General features: G+C 43.5%; 1 protein-coding gene across 1 annotated transcript in view; it reads left to right on the forward strand.

The window, feature by feature from the left end:
- Nucleotides 1-3,650: 3,650 nt before the first annotated feature.
- Nucleotides 3,651-18,952, forward strand: part of Ptpra (protein tyrosine phosphatase receptor type A) — a 100,124-nt gene continuing 84,822 nt past the window's right edge. Inside the window, exon 1 of the mRNA XM_013112358.3 lies at nt 3,651-3,932. The gene's annotated coding sequence lies outside the window, so the exon portion shown is untranslated. The remainder of the gene's footprint in view (nt 3,933-18,952) is intronic.

Raw genomic sequence — 18,952 nt, forward strand, 5'->3', positions numbered from 1 at the left:
GCCTCTATGGCTTTGCTCTCTTATAGAACCCAGATCACCAGCCCAGGGATGGCACCACCCAAAATGGGCTGTGTTCTCCGCTATCAAATCACTAATTAGGAAAAGACCTACAGCCACATCTTATGGAGGCGTTTTTCTCAACTGAGGCTCCCTCCTTTCAGGTGACTAGCTTGTGTCAAGTTGACATTGAACTAGCCAACAAATAAACTAGAGTTATTTGCATCTATTTTCCATTCAGGCAAAATCTTCATACAATGAAATGCACAGATCTCTTTTAGTTTTTACTTAAAAAACATTTTTCATGCACTATATTTTATTATTTTCACTCCCCAACCCTCCAGGTTTCTCCCCAACTCCCTACACATCCAGCTTCATGTTCTTTCTCTTCCTCTCTCTTAAAACCAACAAAAGCAAAAAAGGAAAATCAAGACAAATTAAAAAGAAAGAAAATACCAGTAAGACAGAAAATACCAAACTGAACAAAAAATGCACACACACACACACACACACACACACACACACACACACACACACACACACACACACACACTCACACTCACACAAAACCCATGGAGTCAGTTTTGTGTTGGTCAACTACTCCTGGCCATAAGGTGGCGGATATACCTAGAGGTGCTCCATTTGAGAGGACCCATTTTCCCTTTCCCAGAAGTAATCAATTGCAAATAGCTTCTTGGTTAGGGTGATACTTTGTGTCTATCTCAGGAAACGGCATAGATCTCCAAGCGCACATTTGCTGAGTTTTCACAAGTGAATACACTTACAAATATCCATATCTAAAATTAGGATTGTGGCTGGGCAGTGGTGGTGGTTCATGCCTTTAATCCCAGCACTTGGGAGGCAGATGCAAGTGGATCTCTGTGAGTTTGAGGCCAGCCTGGTCTACAGAGCGAGTGCCAGGAGAGGCTCTAAAGCAACACAGAGAAACCTTGTCTTAAAAAAACCAACAAAAAATTAGGATTGTGATTCTTGGGGGCTAATTTAAAGGTGCAATACTTGCTAAACATGTGTGAGTTCCCACGTTCTTCATCCCAGTTATACAAGCAGGCTTGTGTCTGTGGTCTTGTATGGAATGTCTAATGGATTGGGCAAGTATTCAGGTTTGGGACAAGTATGGAAACACTTCTTGATTAAATTTGATAGTGGTTGTAAAGTGTGTTAGGAAAGAGAGCCTGTATGGCCTACCTTAGTTACAAAATGTCAGCAGATGACTCTCAGGAAATGAGCAGTGGCCTGAAAGTCACTTTGGGGGGGGGGCTGGAGAGATGGCTCATGGGGGCTGGAGAGATGGCTCAGAGGTTAAGAGCACTGGTTGCTTTTCCAGAGGTCCTGAGTTCAATTCCCAGCAACCACATGATGGCTCACAACCATCCATAATGAGATCTGGCACCCTCTTCTGGCCTGTAAGGATTCATGCATTGAGAACACTGTATACATAATAAATAAATAAATCTTTAAAAAAAAAGTCACTTGGGTTTTATTTATTCCAACTTTCATGTTTCCTGGCTTCATTTTCATTTTAGCACTTAGTAAACATTCATGTTAATTTGCTTAGTATCCATTTACACCCCAGAATGTAAGCTCCTGCTAGCTGACGTCTCCCCTGAGCTGCTCTCTGCAGCATGCAGTACATGGTCTGCATCCTGAATTATTGAGAGAACAGCTCATTGTTCAATGACTATACAGAAGGGTGAGCTGGAGAGGGGAAGTGGCTTTTGTAAGGAAATGGCTCCTTAGTCCTGTCCTCCAGCCCTGCTACTCCAGTTGGTTCCTACCTACAGGTACCAATGCAGTATGGAGCAGGGGGACTCCAATTTATCCTCTGAGTTCCTCCTGTTTTAATCCCAATCTTTTGTTTTTGCTAATGGTGTAGGGGACTTTGAAAAGGACCAGGAGTCTAGGAACAAAAGAGCTGGGCCAGTTTTACCAGGAAGGCAGCTAAAATTGAGACCCTGGTTTTATAAAAACTCCATGTAGCCTTCCTTCCCTTGGTCTCTAGAGTGGGTCACTTAAGAACTTTGGTCTGAAGTTCTGTGTCATTCCTACACAAATATCCTGTTGACTATTATATAGAGAAAAGAAACTTGCAGTTTTCTGAGAATGAGTTACTTTGCCAAGCTCCATGTACCTGGAAGGTTCCAGAAGAGTCAGGGAAGACCTGGAAACCCAGGACTCTGTCTTCCACACCTCTCCACAAGTTTTCCCAAGTGTGGTCAAATCCAGCAATGTCCTTCACACGGTCTCATGGAGAACCACTTATCCTATTTTAATTACATTACCAAATATTAGTATGACAAATCCTTTTATGGTCCAGCAAGTTCAAATAAAAATAAAACAGTGTAGGTTAGCTGTAGATAAGGAAATACATGGCTGATCGGGTTTACTCTAAGGCCGGGGGGCTGCTCTCTTAGCACTTAGTGTTTTCAGATTTTTTTGTTTGTTTGTTTTGTGTTTTTTTTCATGCATTGAGTTCTAGTGCAAAACCAGAACTTGCATTGAGTCACTTTTCGATTTGCTGTGTATTTGCATCCCTGGTAGACTTTGCACTTCCCAGGGAATCGGCTCCTTGCATATGTAAGGAGCCTCATTGGCTGGAATCTGACATTTAGGTTCTCTCTGGGGTGGCCCTGCCTAGGGAGAGCCAGAGTCAGAATCAAATCTTACCCAAGGAGTTGTACTACCCGGGGGGAGGGGGAGGAGGGGAGCGGGAGAGGACTTTAAAGAAGGCCTAGTTCAACCCAAATTTCCAGGCCCTGGCTCTGGTCACTACACATTTATTCCACAAATATAGAACTGTGTGCATAGAGTTCTAACTTGGCGCCCCAGGTCTTAACAGCAAGCAAGGTGCGAAACTGGAACCGCTACCTCCCAAAGCACCGCCAGATGGCTTCGTAACGAGCGCTAGGCGAGGGACGGATGCCCAGACTTGTGAGAACAGAGTCCGCGCCCCTGGTCTCACAGCGCTTTCAGTCTTCCGTTCCAGCACCAGGCCTGTATCAAAAGGCATCCCCCGGCCCCCCCGCGAAACAGAGCACCACGTGCCGTGCTTCCACCCAGCTTTAGAGAGTCGGGCCCAGCATCCACATCTGGAAAGCAAGAGAGATTTCCCTGGGGTTCGGGTGGGGACGATGTGGGTTGGTTTATTTAAGATGACATCCACAGAGCCAAACCCGTTCTAGGGACTAGGCAAATACCTCTCTCTTCACAATTACATTCTTCGTCCTTTAAGTACCTCGCAGCAAGGTGTGTGTGTGTGGGGTGGGGGTGGGGGTTACAGACGAAAGGATCACATTTGGAAAGGGGTGGAGAGATGCCTCAGCTCCCCAGTTGGTAGATACTGGCGAGGCTTGTGCCTGTTGTCAGTTTCCTCATCTGTAAACTGGGAAGAAAGCCATCCCAGGGACCTAGGACTATGTCGAGGTTCAAGACGTTGGTGCCAGGAGACAGACGCCTCCGCAGGATGGGGAGCATCTTGTCTTGTTACCCGGAGACCCCCCTCATCTCCTGGGGAACTCCGCGGCGCAGCCCGGCGCGCAGGGGTGGGGCCCGCGGAGGCGGAGACGCCCGCCTAGCGTCAGCGAACCAGCGCCCGTCTCTCAACGGCCAATGACGAAGCGCCTTACAGCCCAGGCCGCGTCGGGAGTGAGGCTGCGGCGAGTGAGGCGCTGACAGGGACTCGCGGGGGCATCTAGCACAGACCCCCTGGACCACGCCGCCATCGCAGCCTCCCGCCCAGTCCTCTCTCTGCCGCTTCTCCTCGCCATGGAGGCGAGGCCGCCGCCGCCGCCGCGGGGCTTCGAGCAGCGGACCGGGCGGCGGCCCTGAGGGGAGCGGCGGGCCGAGTCGCCGCCGCCGCGGTGCTGAGGCGGAGCTGCCGTGCGCGTCCCCCGCGGTCCCGCCCGGCGCCGGGCTCGGTAAGCGTTCGCGACTGCTGCCGTCGGGTGGGCTTGGGAAGGTGGGATGGCCCGGCCGCGCGTGGGAGCGGTCCCTGGATCCTTTCCCGGAGGAGCGCCTCCGGCTTGTGCATCCTGGCACGGTGGACAGGGGGAGGGGGTCCCGGAAACGTGCGGGACACGGACAGGCTGGAACTTTGTGGACGTCCTCCTGGGGCCCTGGCCAGGTTGCTGCCATAGTTCATTCTGAAAGAAAAAAAACTTTATCGAGAACGGTATTTGCTCAGGTCCATTTAGTGGGAGGAGAAAGGTGGATCACTCAGTGATCACTCCCCTCTCTTGAAACCCCTCCCTGGTCCTACTCCTAAGCCCCTCGCTGCCTCTCGATCCCAACTGTTGTCTATGCTTCAGAAGGAAAATATGGACTCAGGCTGCCCGAATTCAAAACGAGCCTCTTGGGAACACATATCTTTTCTGTTTACTTTCAGTAAATCTTAAAAATTGCCTCTTGGGGTAGGGGGCTAACTCCCAATTGTATTTCCTAAAATTAAAAACTGCAGAGACAGAGCTGATCCCTGATAGATTCAGGGTTTTGTCGTTGTCAGTGATAATATTTGTAAGACAGGAAAAAAAAGAAATACTCCAAACCCTCCTAGAGTACTGCCGGCGGAAGCCCTTGGCTGGGAGAGGGAATCCCTGTTGAAAACCAGTCTCATGTCCTCGGATATGGCATCACTTGTTACCTGCTAACTATTGAGGCAGCCAGAGAGCCAGAAGATGGTGGATGAGGATTGACTGGGAAAGGATAAACATCTTTGTGCTTGGATACTGCTTTCAAAAACATGGATCTGATGCTGTCATTTGTGCACTTAAAAACTCCCTCCCTTTCCTTCCCTCATGAGATGAATGGAACTCCAAATGCATTATCATTTTCTACAAGACACTTGGCAATCTCGCCTAACCTTGAGCTTCTATGGTTACCTCGATCCTTTTTCCTTCCTTTCCACCCGTGTTTAGCCATTCAGAGCTGCTTGCTGGATCCTTCATGCTTGGGGACGTTTTTTGCTTTCTGGGTTCCCCTTTCCTCCACCTTTTCTTGCCAGTTTCCAGGTGTCCCTTTACAGTTCTTTTCATTTGAGAAACTTCTTGAGGACAGGGACTGTGTCCTGTTCAAGTTTTCCCTGTTAGAATTCTTCCTAGTTTTCTTGTAGATTCTTAACTACTTGCCAAGAGGAATGTTTCCTAGTGTTTCCTGAAGGCCTGTTTGGAGTGTGGACTAGGACTTTCATACTCTCCATGTCTGTGGCACACAGCTCCCAGAAGTAGTCATCAGGGAGAGACTGGTAGGTTTTATATTCTACTTGCTTCTAATCTGTTCTTGAAAGGCCAAAAGCTCCTCTGTTACTTTTCACCTCTCTCTGCCCCAAGTGGCCTGACAAGTTCACTCTGAGGCATGGTTGGATCCAGGAGACTATTCACTGGGTACCTTTAGCCACTGATTTAGTATGTGGGTGAATACCGAACCAGAAAAGCAAACCCCTTGATTTAGTGCATTCATATGCCTCCTATTTGTCAGGAAAAGTGCTTGGGATTCAAAATGAAAATGAGAAAGTCATATTCTTATCTTTGAGACGATTATAGGCCAATGCTGGACAGGTATATATAAACAGTTACATCATAGGTGCTATTAGAGTAATAATAATTGCTATTTTCTATTTGCCTGTGACACTATATAATAATGCCTTACATGAATTATCTTGCTTAATCTTTTCAATAATTATAAGGGCTCATCAGAACTAGAAATGAGTAGACCGATGAGGGAATAGAATTTTAATTCTGTCAGTCTCTTTCCAGAACCTCTGCCTAGGTAGTCTGGGAAGGCTTTCCTGGGAGGGGATCTTCAACATTTGTATATTGTAGACTGCACATATAGGGGAGAGGGGGGAACACAAGCAATCTTGGAGGAACTGGGAAGATGTATAGCTGGGCTGGAGGTGAGATTAGAGTCAGAGTGAAGACTTATTTTGTTGTGTTAGGGTTTTGACAGTGTAGAGGCCCCAAAGGAGTCAGGGACTTGGAGAAGTCATTTGGGGCCATTATGGAGCCACATGCTTACTGATACCTGTGCAATTTAGGAGGCAGTGACCCAGACCCACAGAAGTAGAATCACATTCTTTTATACCCAGAGGATGATTATTTCTCTTGAGATAGACTCTTACTCAGTTTGGGGAAAGATAACTAAAGCATTGGAGAGGAAAATTCTAGCAGTCAAAAGGGTATGCAGAGGAAGGAAACTTCCTGTCCTCTTATCTGCTAACTCCTTCCCAAGGATGGCTGATGTGCTGAACATCTGTGGCTTTCCATAAACTCTGCTCCTTGATAACCATGTATGGGCTCCTCTCCCTGTGGCCATACCAGTCACACCTCACTCTTCCTAGCCATATTAGCACAAAGTGTTGTTTACTCTTTGTATTGACATTTCTTTTTAAAGAATTAGTTAAAAAATGTATGTGTATGGTGGTTTTACCTGCATATATGTCTGTGTACAACTTGTGTGCCAGGTGCCCTTGTGGGCCAGAAAGGTTGTTGGAGCCCATGAAACTGGAACTATGACCACTGTGAACTGCCATGTGGGTGCAGAGAATTGAACTCGGGTCTTCTTGAAGAGCAACCAGTGTTGACATTTCCAACTTTGTTATACAGCTGTAAAAGAACCTGTTTTGTCTGTACACAGGACTGCCATTTGTATTTGTAACTAGTGTTTATGTTAAACATTTATTTCTAGGTTTTTCTCTTACAAGAATACAATGAACATCCTTCTGGATATTTTGCTATATGGTTGTATGAACAATTATCTGAACAATGTATTTTTAAGAAATGAAACTATTGGATCAAAAGACCTTTGTGTATTTTTTATTTGTAGATGTACCAACAAATTGCCACTTCTTTGAAGTAGTGCCCATTTATTCTGTCCCCTAAACTGTGGGTCAGTAAGTGTAAATCATAATACCCAGCAGAATCACCTGGGATGCTTTTCCAGTGGTCATATGTCATTTCCCTTTCCTGCTCCAGCATAGTTCAGAAGGAGTCATGTGATTTGTACAAGAAGACCAGAACTGAATGATGGTGGTTTACTTTCTGAAGCTCTGGTGTTGGTATTTGCCAAGTACCATATCTGGAGGGCCTCAGCATTAGTTTGTAAACATTGCTACATTATTGTTGTGGCCTTCATGTGGAGAAGTGAGATGCAGGCTTAAGTTTGAAGCAGGAAACTGGCCAAATATAGAATCTTGTCTTCTTTCTTTTAGTGCAAGAACTAGTAAGTGTTCCAAATTCTAAAACAGAAGAAAACTTTTTTTCTTTAAGCAGGTGCAAAAATAGCAGTAGTGTAACACAGACCTAATAAAGCTGAGCAGCAACTTAACTATCCTAAAATTAAGGGTTATTTTAATATATCCTCTATGGAAAAGAGAATCCACTAAATAAAACTATATTTACTCTAAATTCACACTCAGTTGTGTCAGTGTATTGACAAGGATTTTATATGTAGTTAGTACATATTGAATATGGTTTCTGAAATTTAATATCATAAAATGGTATTTACTCACTTCTGTATCTTGTTTAAAATGTAGTATTCCATGTAGCTTGTGAAGTCTGTTTTATTCCTTCCTCTTTTTCTTTGCTCAGTTACTTTTGAATGACGATATTGAACACTTTACCCCTCAAGTGGGCTCACTGAATCAGAGGATTATTTTAGTGTTAAAGTTGAACTAATTTGCAATACTGTCACTGTTAATTGACTTTCAGACAGTGCTATCACAGACAAATCCCACTCTTTATTTCTTAAAAATATATGCCAGGCAGTGATGGCACACATTTTTAATCTTAGCACTTGGGAGGCAGAGGCAGGAAGATTTCTGTGAGTTCAAGGTCAGTCTGGTCTACAAAGAGAGTTCCAGGACAGCCAGGCTGTTATCAGAGACAGGACAGCCAGGCTCTTACCAGAAAAATCCAGTGTTGAAACCCCTCCCTCCTAAAAAAGAGGAAAAGATATATGTTATAGGAGCTAGACATGTGACTCAGTGGTTAAGAGCACTGAGTATTTTTGCAAAAGACTAGAGTTTGTTTTTAGTACCCATACCAATCCCTTACATAACTCCAGCTCCAGGGGCTCTGCCATTGCTGGCCTCTAAGGGCACCTGCACTCATGTCCACATACACAATTAAAAATACTAAAAATAAAACTTTAAGAAAGAGAAATATACTAGTCATTAAGAGTGAGTACTGCTCTTGCAGACAACCAGATTTGTGGCTATCAGTGTCTCTCTCCATCTGGCAACTCTCAGCTGCTAGGAACTCTAGCTCCACGGGATCGGACACCTGGCTTCTGTAGGGTGAACATGCACACACACCGTATTTTAAATTAAATAAATAAACACAAAGGTGGATGACTCCTAAGAAATCTTGACACTTTAGGTCGTCCTCTAGCTTCCATTCACACAGGTATGTGTGCAGTTTTATACTTCCACACATACATGTACACAAAGAAGAAACTCCGTTCCTTGCCCCTGCCTGTGGGCAAACGAGTCAGGTTATCATTCTCTTGTTATCTTGTGGTAGAGATGATGATTTGTGTGTTAGTCAGGGTTCTCTAGAGGAACAGAATTTACAGAATGAACACCCCCCCACCCCCCTGTGTTTTATTAGAATGGCTTACAGGCTGTGGTCCAGCTAGTTCAGCAATGGCTGTCTACCAACAGAAGGTCTATTGGTTCAGTAGTTGTTCAGTCCACAGGGCTGGATGTCTCAGCTTGGCGTTACTGTGTGCTAGAATTCCAAAGAAGTAGGCTCTAATGCCAGTGAAGAAATGGACTTGCAGGCAAAAAGCTTCCTTCCATGTCCTTTATTTAGGCTGCCAGCAGAAGGAGTGACTCAAATTAAAGGTGGCTCTCCCCACTTCAAGTGGTTTAATTAAGAAAAAAAATCCCTCACTGGTGTACCCAGCCACTTGGGTTTTAGGTAATTCCAGATGTAGTCAAGTTGACAACCAATAATAGCTATCACAACTTCCATAATTTTTGTGTCAATTTTTGCTAGGCTTAGTAGTACATACCTGTAATTCCCATTCACCTCTGAGGGTGAAGAAAGGATTAAATGAGGCCAGCAGAGACCCCATTTGAAAAACAAAGCAAATAGCCAACTTTGTGCTGCCTAACAAAGAATTTTTTTTTTGGTTTTTCGAGACAGGATTTCTTTGTATTGTTTTGGAGCCTGTCCTGGAACTTGCTCGGTAGACCAGGCTTGGTCTCGAACTCACGGAGATCCACCTGCCTCTGCCTCCCGAGTGCTGGGATTAAAGGCGTGCGCCACTAACACCCGGCTCTAACAAAGAATATTAGAAAAAAAGTGTGGCCGATCTCTTCAAGTGAGGTGGTTATTTTTTTTAAAGATTCATTATTATTTTCTATTATTTTATATGTATACATGTGCACCTGCTCTCTGTACATGCAGGTTTTGGGGAGGCAATGAGAAGTTGTTAGATCCTCTCTGGCAGTGGTTCTCAACCATCCTAATGCTGGGACCCTTTAATACAGTTCCTCATGTTGTAGTGACCCCAACCATAACATGATTATTTTGTTCCTACTTCATAACTGTAATTTTGCTACAGATACGAAATCTTTTTTGTTTGTTTGTTTTGTTTTTTCAAACAAGGTTTCTCTGTAGCTTTGAAGGCTGTCCTGTAACTCACTGTATAGATCAGGCTGGCCTTGAGCTCACAGAGGTCTGCCTGCCTCTGCCTCCCGAGTGTTGGGATTAGAGGCGTGCACCACCACTGCCCTTGATAACGAAATTTTTTTTAAAATTTAAATTAGAAACAAGCTTGCTTTGTATGTCAGTCCCAGCTCCCTCTCCCTCCTCTCCTCCCCCACCTGATGCGAAATCTTTTTCTTTTTTTTTTTTGGTTTTTCGAGACAGGGTTTCTCTGTATTGTTTTGGAGGCTGTCCTAGGAACTAGCTCTTGTAGACCAGGCTGGCCTCGAACTCACAGAGATCCACCTGCCTCTGCCTCCCAAGTGCTGGGATTAAAGGCATGCGTGTCCCACCAACGCCCGGCCTGATACGAAATCTTAATGTTAATATCTGATATACAGGATATCTGATATGCAAACCTCAAAGGGGTCGTGACCTACAGAATGAGAATCACTGCTCCAGACTAGAGTTACTGGCAATTGTGAGCAGCTTGATGTGGGTGCTGGGAATTGAACCTGTATCCTCTGCACCTATAGAGCCTTGAGTGGTGTTTATTTGATAATGAATGAGAAAGTAACTACTTTTAAAAGTATTTTTATTTTTATATTATACATATGCATAGTATGTGCACATGAATACAGGTGCCCACAGAAGGCAAAAAATGGCATTGGGTCCCTTGGAGCTGGAGTAATGGGCAGTTGTGAGTCATCTGATATAGGTGCTAGGAACCAAACTCGGGTTCTCTGAAAGAACAGTACAATCTCTAAACCTGTGAGTCGTTTCTCCAGCCCTAAAAGTAACTCCTTTCCTTTTCTTAGAAAGGACAGCCAAGATTATACAGAGAAACCTTGTCTCAAAACAACAACAAAAAGTTGAGTGTTTCCATGTGCATATTGGCTATTAGTATATGTTACCTGAAAAACTGTCTATTTAGATTCTTTACCTATTTTTTTAAAAACATGATTTCTTTTATTATTGAGTTCCTTTTTTATTTTATTTTATTACATTTTTTAAAGAAAAAAGCTTGTTTCACATGTGAACCCCAGGTCCCTCTCCTTCCCCTTCTCCCGCACTCCACCATCACCCCCCCCAGCCTCCCACCCTTTCCCCACTCCCTTCCACATAGGGGATACCCAGAGTCTGTCATTTCATTTAGGGCAGGTTCCAGGCACTCCCCCAAGAGTCCAGGCTGAGAGAGCATCCCTCTTTGTGGTATGGACACACAAAGTCCATTTGTATGCTAGGGATAAATACTGATCTACTGCCCAGTGCCCCATAGGTTGCCCAGGCCTCCTCACTGACACCCACATTCAGGGGGTCTGGCTCAGTCCCATGCTGGCCTCCCAGCTGTTGGTCTGGGGTCCAAGATCTCCCCCTTGTTCAGGTCAGCTGTTTCTGTTGGTTTCACCAGTCCATTCCTTACCCCTTTGCTCATCATTCCTCCCTCTCTGTCACTGGGTACCAGTGGTTCAGTTCAGTATTTATGTGGGTGTCTGCCTCTGCTTCCATCAGGCACTGGATGAAGGTTCTAGGATGGCACATAAGGTAGTTGTCAAACTCATTATCAGGGATGAGTTCTTTTTGCATTCTAGATACATTCTCTTATTAGGCATAATGATTTGCAAATCCCTTTTCCCATTTGTGAAGGTTTTGTATATATAATTTATTGGATATATAGATCTAGCAGCAGAGTTGCTAAACCAAATGGTTAGCTCTGTTTAATTTGCCGAGGGACTGTAGAACAGTTTTCCAGAACCATTGCATCATCTGGCGATCCTAGCAGCTATCTGAGAACGTCTGTTTCTGCACATCCTTGTCAACATTTACTGTCTTTATTTTTCAGCTCTAGTCATCTTAGTGGCTGTGTAGTTTTGATTTGTGGTTTGATTTTACAGACTTAGAATGCCATTGTGATTTGTTCCGTCTTTTAAAAAATTCTCATAATTCTACACATGAGGAACAGGCAAACAAGATTTTATAATCTGACAAAAAGTCTTAGATCTGTTTCTTTAAAATAAAGCTTTAATGTAATGATATAATGAAATAAAAGACGTGTGTTGATCGTCACTAATAGTTAAAAACATTTAAGGAACTTTAGAATGATGGAGCAAACTGACAGTCTTATGATAAACTATACTACCTTCAAAACTGGAATAACTACTAAACTTTACTCCTGTGTGTGACAGAATAGGAAGAGCATGACATCATTCATGAATATTCTTGTTTCCTCCTCCACAAATTAAATTAAAAACTAAGTTTCTGAATATAACAGTTTGTAGAATGTTATTAATTATGATGTGAGAAATACTATAGAGCAAAGTGAGCATAGTGACTTCAAATGTATGCCAAGAGAAAAAGAGAGGAATGACTGCATTTTTTTTTTTTTTTTTTTTTTTGGTTTTTCGAGACAGGGTTTCTCTGTATTGTTTTGGAGGCTATCCTGGAACTAGCTCTGTAGACCAGGCTGGTCTCCGAACTCACAGAGATCCGCCTGCCTCTGCCTCCCGAGTGCTGGGATTAAAGGCATGAGCCACCAATGCCTGGCACGACTGCATATTCAAAAGATTAGATACCAGCTAAATGTAATGTGCAGACCTTACTTATATCTATACCATTGTAAAAAGATATTTTCAAGACCATTGGGAATAATTTGAGTAGCCGTCAAATATTAGATGATTTTAAGGGATTTTTTTTACATATGTTAATAGTTTTGTGACATTTAAAAAGACTGTTTCAGTCTTAGAGATAAGAGCTGAAGTATTTAGGGATGAAATAATGTCTGGAAGTTGCTTTAAAATATTCAGTGTATCTGGCTGGGCGTTGGTGGCGAACGCCTTTAATCCCAGCACTCGGGAGGCAGAGGCAGACGGATCTCTGTGAGTTGGAGGCCAGCCTGGTCTACAGAGCGAGTTCCAGGACAGCCTCCAAAGCCACAGAGAAACCTTGTCTCGAAAAACCAAAAAAAAAAAAATATTCAGTGTATCTGAAGGATTATAGATAAGAATTGCCATATATTGGTAATTATTAAAACCGGGTAAGAGGCATAGGATTTGTTTTGTGTGTTTGTTCTTGTAGTTGCACGTACATGTGCGTACATATGTGAAGACTAGTGATGAGTTTAAGTGTTGTTCTTTGAGTGTCAGAGACGTTTTAAATATTTTTTAAATTTCGCATTTAATTGTGTGTGTACACTTATGCTGTGGCATATGGGTGAAGGTTAGAGCTTCTTTCATGTGGGAGTTTCTTCTCTCCTTCCACCACATGGGTCCTGAAGATCCAATTCAGACTGTCAGGCTCGGCAGCAAGCACTTTTACCAAATGGACTGTCTCACCGCTCCTCACCTTGTTATTTTTAAGAGATTTTATTTTGGAGATTGCATGTATGGACCACCATACCCAGATGCTTGTGGGGAGAGTGTAGGCCAGAAGAACACATTGGCTCCCCTGGAACTAGCCAACTGACAGATACTGCAAACTGAACTTGGATCCTCTGCAAGAGTAATGTAATGTGTAGTTTTAACTGTTGAGCCACCTTTCCACACCCCCAACACACACACACACACACACCTGGTTTTTGTTTTTTTGTTTTTTTGTTGTTGTTGTTGTTTTGTTTTTTGAGACAGGATTTCTCTGTGGCTTTGGAGGCTGTCCTGCAACTAGCTTTTGTAGACCAGGCTGGTCTTGAACTCACAAAGATCCTCCTCTCTCTGCCTCCCAAGTGCTGGGATTAAAGGCATGCGCCACCACTACCCGACTTTTTAAATTTTTTTTTTTAAGACAGTCTTTTGCTAGCTTGACCTCATTGTGTAGTCCAGGCTGTCTGGCCAGTGAACCCCAGGGATTTTCCTTCTCCACCTCCCATCACTGGAATCATAAGTATATACCACTATGCCTACCTTTTAAATGGCTGCTAGCAAACTGAGGGCCTCACTTGACTGGCAGGTCCTGGTAGACAATCGTCCAATTGAAGAGTTTAATAGATTTCAAACCCATTTGTTAAAAAGTGACATCTAACTAGCTGTTAAGAGTGCATCAGAGAAGGTGCACATTTGCTAGACCAATTTATTTATTTTTATGGTTCTGGGGTTCTTTTATCTTTTAGGGCAGGGGAAGGTATGAGGTGGAATTTAGATGTGTAGCCCAGGCTGCTTGACTTTACAGTCTTCCTCTCTCTCAGCCCCCTGAGTGCTGGGATTGTGTGTATGGATCACCATGCCCAGGTGTGTGTGTGTTGGGGGATGGTATCTGTGTTGCTGTGTGCATGTGGGTCTTCAGAAGTCAACATTGGAAGTCTTCTGCACTCTGTCCATTTTTTAATGGTCTCTTACTGAACCTGGAGTTCACAGATTGAACTAGGCTAGCCAGCCAGTGAGCTCCAAGGATCCATTAGTCTCTCTCTGCCTCCTCAATGCTGGAATTACAGACAGGTGCCACTGCGCCCAGCTTTTTCCGTGGGCACTGGGGAATCCAAACTCAGGTCATTATACTTATGTGTTCTGTGGTTAGCACTTTACTCACTGTGCCTTTTCCTCAACCCCATGTGCAGAATTACAGCTGAATGTCTATACTGAAGGTGGGACAATGCCACACTATAGAGTTCCTTCCTTTGGAGCCTTGTTTACTGTTGTCCATTATAAGCACAGGCTGACTTGAACTCACACTTGTGCGCTGCTCTCTTACAGAGTACTAGAGTGAGAGCTTGAAAGGGATGACGATTTAGTTTAGTGGTAGAGTGCTTGTCCGACATGCACAAGGTCTTGGCTTCAATATCAACAAGGAAAGGAGAGAAAAAGAAAAGGTAGGTTTTTGGCCATAATGAAAAATATTTAGCTTAGTGGATCACATAAAAATAACTTTATTTTTATTTGTTGTTTTGTGAGTGTGTTTATATGACGTGTGTGAAGAGGGGCACATGCTAGAGCACACATGTCAAACAGCTTTGTGGAGTCGACTCTCTCCTTCCTTTACATGGGTTCTGGGATTGAACTTGGGCCCTTGGGCTTGCAGAGCAAACACTTTGCAGCTTTGAGGCTCACATGAAAAAGATATTTTAAAATGTTTATTTTATGTGAATGTTTTGCCTGCATGTATGCCTGTGTACCCATTGCATGCCTGGTCTCTGGGATATTAGACCCCCTGAAACTGGCATTTGGAACTGGTTTAGTGTAGGCATGGCAATGTCTTTGGGACAAATAGGATTAAGCAATAAAAGTATTAGTAGTTCCATACTTGGGGGCCAGGTGGTGGTGGCACAGGTCTTTAATCACCGCACTTGGGAAGCAGAGACCGGCAGATCTCTGAGTTCAAGGCCACCTTGATCTACAGATTGAGTTCCAGGACAGCCAGGACTGTTACACAGAGAAATCCTCAGGAGTGGGGGGGAAGAAAGAAAAGAAAAAGAAGAAATGTTCCAGGTTCTGGGCTTTGGAAGAGAGGATTACTGGTGAGTTGGGGAAGAAATTGAAATCCAGCCATTAAGAAATGTGTGTGGTTTCCAAACCTTAGCTGATGAACTGATACTGCCCATCAGTAAAGAGAATGCCTTTCAAGTACTGTTGCTAGAGTGCTGGGGATAGTCCCAGGACTTCTGATGTCCCAGGGGCCGCATCTTTCCATCTGGATGCCTCTGTTTCTCTTGTTCTTTTTCTGTCTCCAGTGATGCGCATGCTTCTACTTTGCAAGGAGTGAGGTCTGTCAGTACTGAGACTGCCCCCCAGGGTTCCCTCCTCTTTGCTGGGCTTTCTCATTTTGTAGCAAGACCTGAGTTGACAGTGGCTCCCAGACAGAGAGCCTCTTTCCCAGTCTGAGTGTTAGCTATGGCTTCCTGGGCCCTCATACCTTTTATAAAAGCATCCTTAGGCGTTTGGGCACGAATCAGGAACTCAGTTCACCCTCTTGAATCCAGGGGAACCGGCATGGTGGCACATATTTGTAACACATTCCGGGCACTAGGGAGGGAGAGACAGGTGGGTCCCTGCTGTCGTGCAGATTGCTTACCATCATTCATACTTAGATTTCAGAAGTTCTGCTTTGAAGGAGCTCTCGTGGAGCAGACAGTGGATAGAGTAGCAGTTCTGTGTGTGGATTGGATGCTGGGAGGGGCTTTTGTGTATGGAAGGGCTGTAAATTAACCTAGTAAAGTAGCAGTAAAAGCCAAGTTTTCTTTAGTCTTGTTTAATTGTAGTTGTAAACTGTAACTTTGTACAAATGGGGAAACTTTTTTATTCTTTTTCTGTATTTTTGTCTCTCTTTACTTTTTAAATAAATGTTAAAATTTCACAGATGAAATTCTCCTAACCCCCTCAGTCATTGAATTGAACTTCCCAAAGTGTTTCAAATGCATTCATTTATTTATACATTCAAGTCCGGCAAGCACAGCCAGTACTTGCCCTTTCAGAGTGAACCACCTTCACATAGCCTTAGGAGTTGAGCAATCTGACTGTAAGGAGTTAAACTTGCAAAAGCAGCAGAGCAGGTTCTGTAAGACGAGTGCTTTTTGTTGGCTAGATCTGAACCACCAACACTAAAAAACACATCCTAAATGTAAAGGTATTCATAACATAACTTTGCTATACTTTGTTTTATTACTCACAGCTTGTCCTCCTGGGTTATAATGCCACTCAGCTTTGGAGGACAGTTTTATTATCTTGAAGAATCAAGATTATTGGATGGAAAAGATGGGGCCATGATTACAGTAATGTAGTGGTTAGGGGTGTGAGATTGGGAGGAGAGACTGCGTGCTCTGTTTGTAGGGATACTTTGCCTCCAAGGGTGACTCTGTGTACGGAACATCTTGACTATGGCTAGTGGTTGTGCTGTGTGCTTGAACTGTCATAGAAACTTCTTTTTTTACCTTCCTGATTTTACCAGAGGAGAATACAGGAAGGGTCAGGGAGGGAAGGAAGGGAAAGGAATTGGGTAAATCTATAAGCTACAGTGTTTAAGTCTGGTACAGGCTTCCTTCCACTACGTGTCACACTGTGCTGTTTATCTTTTCCTCTCTGGTCTCTCCTCAGTTCCCTCAGGCCATTTTTCTTTGACCACTCTTCAACTTGCTAAAGCCCTCCTCAGCCTCATGTTTTGCTATACACATTCTTGGAAGGACATGAATGTGTCTATGGTTTCATGTTTCTTGTGAATTAGAGGGAAGGAAATTGTCCTTAGATCAGATCTGGTAAGCAACAACCTGTTTGTTTTCCCATTGAGGTGTTTCCCAGACACCTGCATCAGACTCAGGACTGACCTGTTTACTAATCTTTGTCTTGATGACTAGAACAACCCAGCAGCTACACCAGAATGTTAAATGTTGCTGTTCATATCATTGGTAGTATGTGTAGTGAGACATCCACCCTGCCCGCACTGGTCAGTGGCAGGAACTGATGGGCACCCTGGTGAGGTTCTGCAGAGCCATGTGCACACAAGTATGTCATGTTTTTGTCTCCCACATTTGCCCGCTTTGGTCAGTTTCTCATGTCCCCGTGTTTCTCACATCAGTCTGCAGGTGGATATGACTTACACATTCTCTAATCATTATTCCTCCCTTGTTCCACATTCTTGATTACATGCTATGTGGAGAGGTCATTTTGGTTTCATGATCTGTCATAGTACTTCATGATTGAAATCTAAATTTGTTAACAGAACAAGGTTTTTTATTCAACTTGCTTTTTAAAAACAAATAAACAGGTGTTCTGGTTGGTTCCTGTTGCTATGATAAAACACTCTGGCCAAAAGAAACTTGGAAAGGAAAGGTTTCATTTAGCTTACACCTTGAGCATCCAGTCCATCATTGAGGGAAGTGGGTGGGGGAGGCTTCAAGCAGGGACCTAGAGGCAGAAGTGAAGCAGAGACCATGGAGGGGTGCTGCTTACCGCCTGGCATTCCATGACTTGGTCAGCTTGCTTTCTTGTATAATCTGGGATCACCTGCCCAGGGATGGCTACTGTCTACAGTGATTGGGCTCTTCCACGTCAATCATTAAGAAAATGCTCCCCAGACATGCCCACAGATCAGTCTGATGGGGGCAGTTTCTCAATTGAAGTTCCCTCTTTGCCAGGTGAGGCCAGTTTATGTCAAACGACAGAAGACAGCACATGAGATACAATGATACATATTAAAATGTATTTGGAAACCAAGTGGCGCTCACCTTTAATCCCAGCATCAGGAGGCAGAGGCAGGTGGATCTCTCTAAGTTTGAGTCTAGCCTGGTCTACAGAGTTAGTTCCAGGACAGCTAGGGTTGTTACACAGAGAAATCCTGTCTTTAAAAACAAACAAACAAATAGAAAAATCCCTAAAATGTATATGTTAAATGTGTACAATTTGACTGAGGTTTCCCATGTGAAATGGCACACCATCACCACAATCATTGGAAAAACATGTCCATCACCTGAAAAAAATTTCCTTGTGTGAGACTTTAATTTTATTTTTATTTTCATAGCAAGAACACATAATATGGGAGTCCTACCTACATTTGTAAGCACATCATACAGTGTTATTGACTACAGGAACTATGCTGTACAGCAGCTGTCTGCAATCATTGGATACCATAAAGTTTCAATGAAATTAGTTCCAGAGCAGAAGAATTTATTCACTTTCTATATAGCACATTATCTTTTTAGCATTCTATAAAATCAGATAGCAAGACTGGAAATGGTAACTGTAAATGTCTGATCTGGTCTTGAACTCATGTCTGCCCAACTCCAGAGTTATATTTGTTGTACAGTTCCAGGCCTCCTACAAGTGGACTGAATGGTACTCCTTGTAAAGAAATTTATTTATAGAAAGGGTCCTCCCTGCAGATGTGTGTTAAGATGGAATTATTTTGAATTCTTCTGATGGACCTAATTCAGATACCCTTATAAGAGACATACAGTTTACATGAGTATGTGAAGAAGGAAGTAATATTAGAGTTGTGTCAACATTTTTTTTAAACAGATGGTCTTGTTGGCTTCAAATTCTGTCCTCTTGCCTCTACATCCCAAGTGCTAGGATTATAGGCATGAGCCACTAAATTCAGTTCAAGCAGTATTTCTTCACTGCTCCAAGTGAAGTATTGGTTCTGTGTTTCTTTTTTCAAAGATTTATTTATTTTATGCTTATGAGTATTTTGTTTGCATGGATGTATGTGCACCACATGTGTGCCTGGTCCCCATAGAGGTGAGAAGAGGGCATTGAGTCCCCCAGAACTGGAGCTACAGAGGATTATGAGCTGCTATGTGGGTGATGGAAGGATTGTGAGCCACTGTGTGGGTGCTGGGACCCAAAGAACTCAGGGAGAGCAGCTGAGCTATC

This window comes from Mesocricetus auratus, unplaced genomic scaffold, assembly GCF_017639785.1.
Source record: "Mesocricetus auratus isolate SY011 unplaced genomic scaffold, BCM_Maur_2.0 Super-Scaffold_100004, whole genome shotgun sequence".
NCBI lineage: Eukaryota > Metazoa > Chordata > Mammalia > Rodentia > Cricetidae > Mesocricetus > Mesocricetus auratus.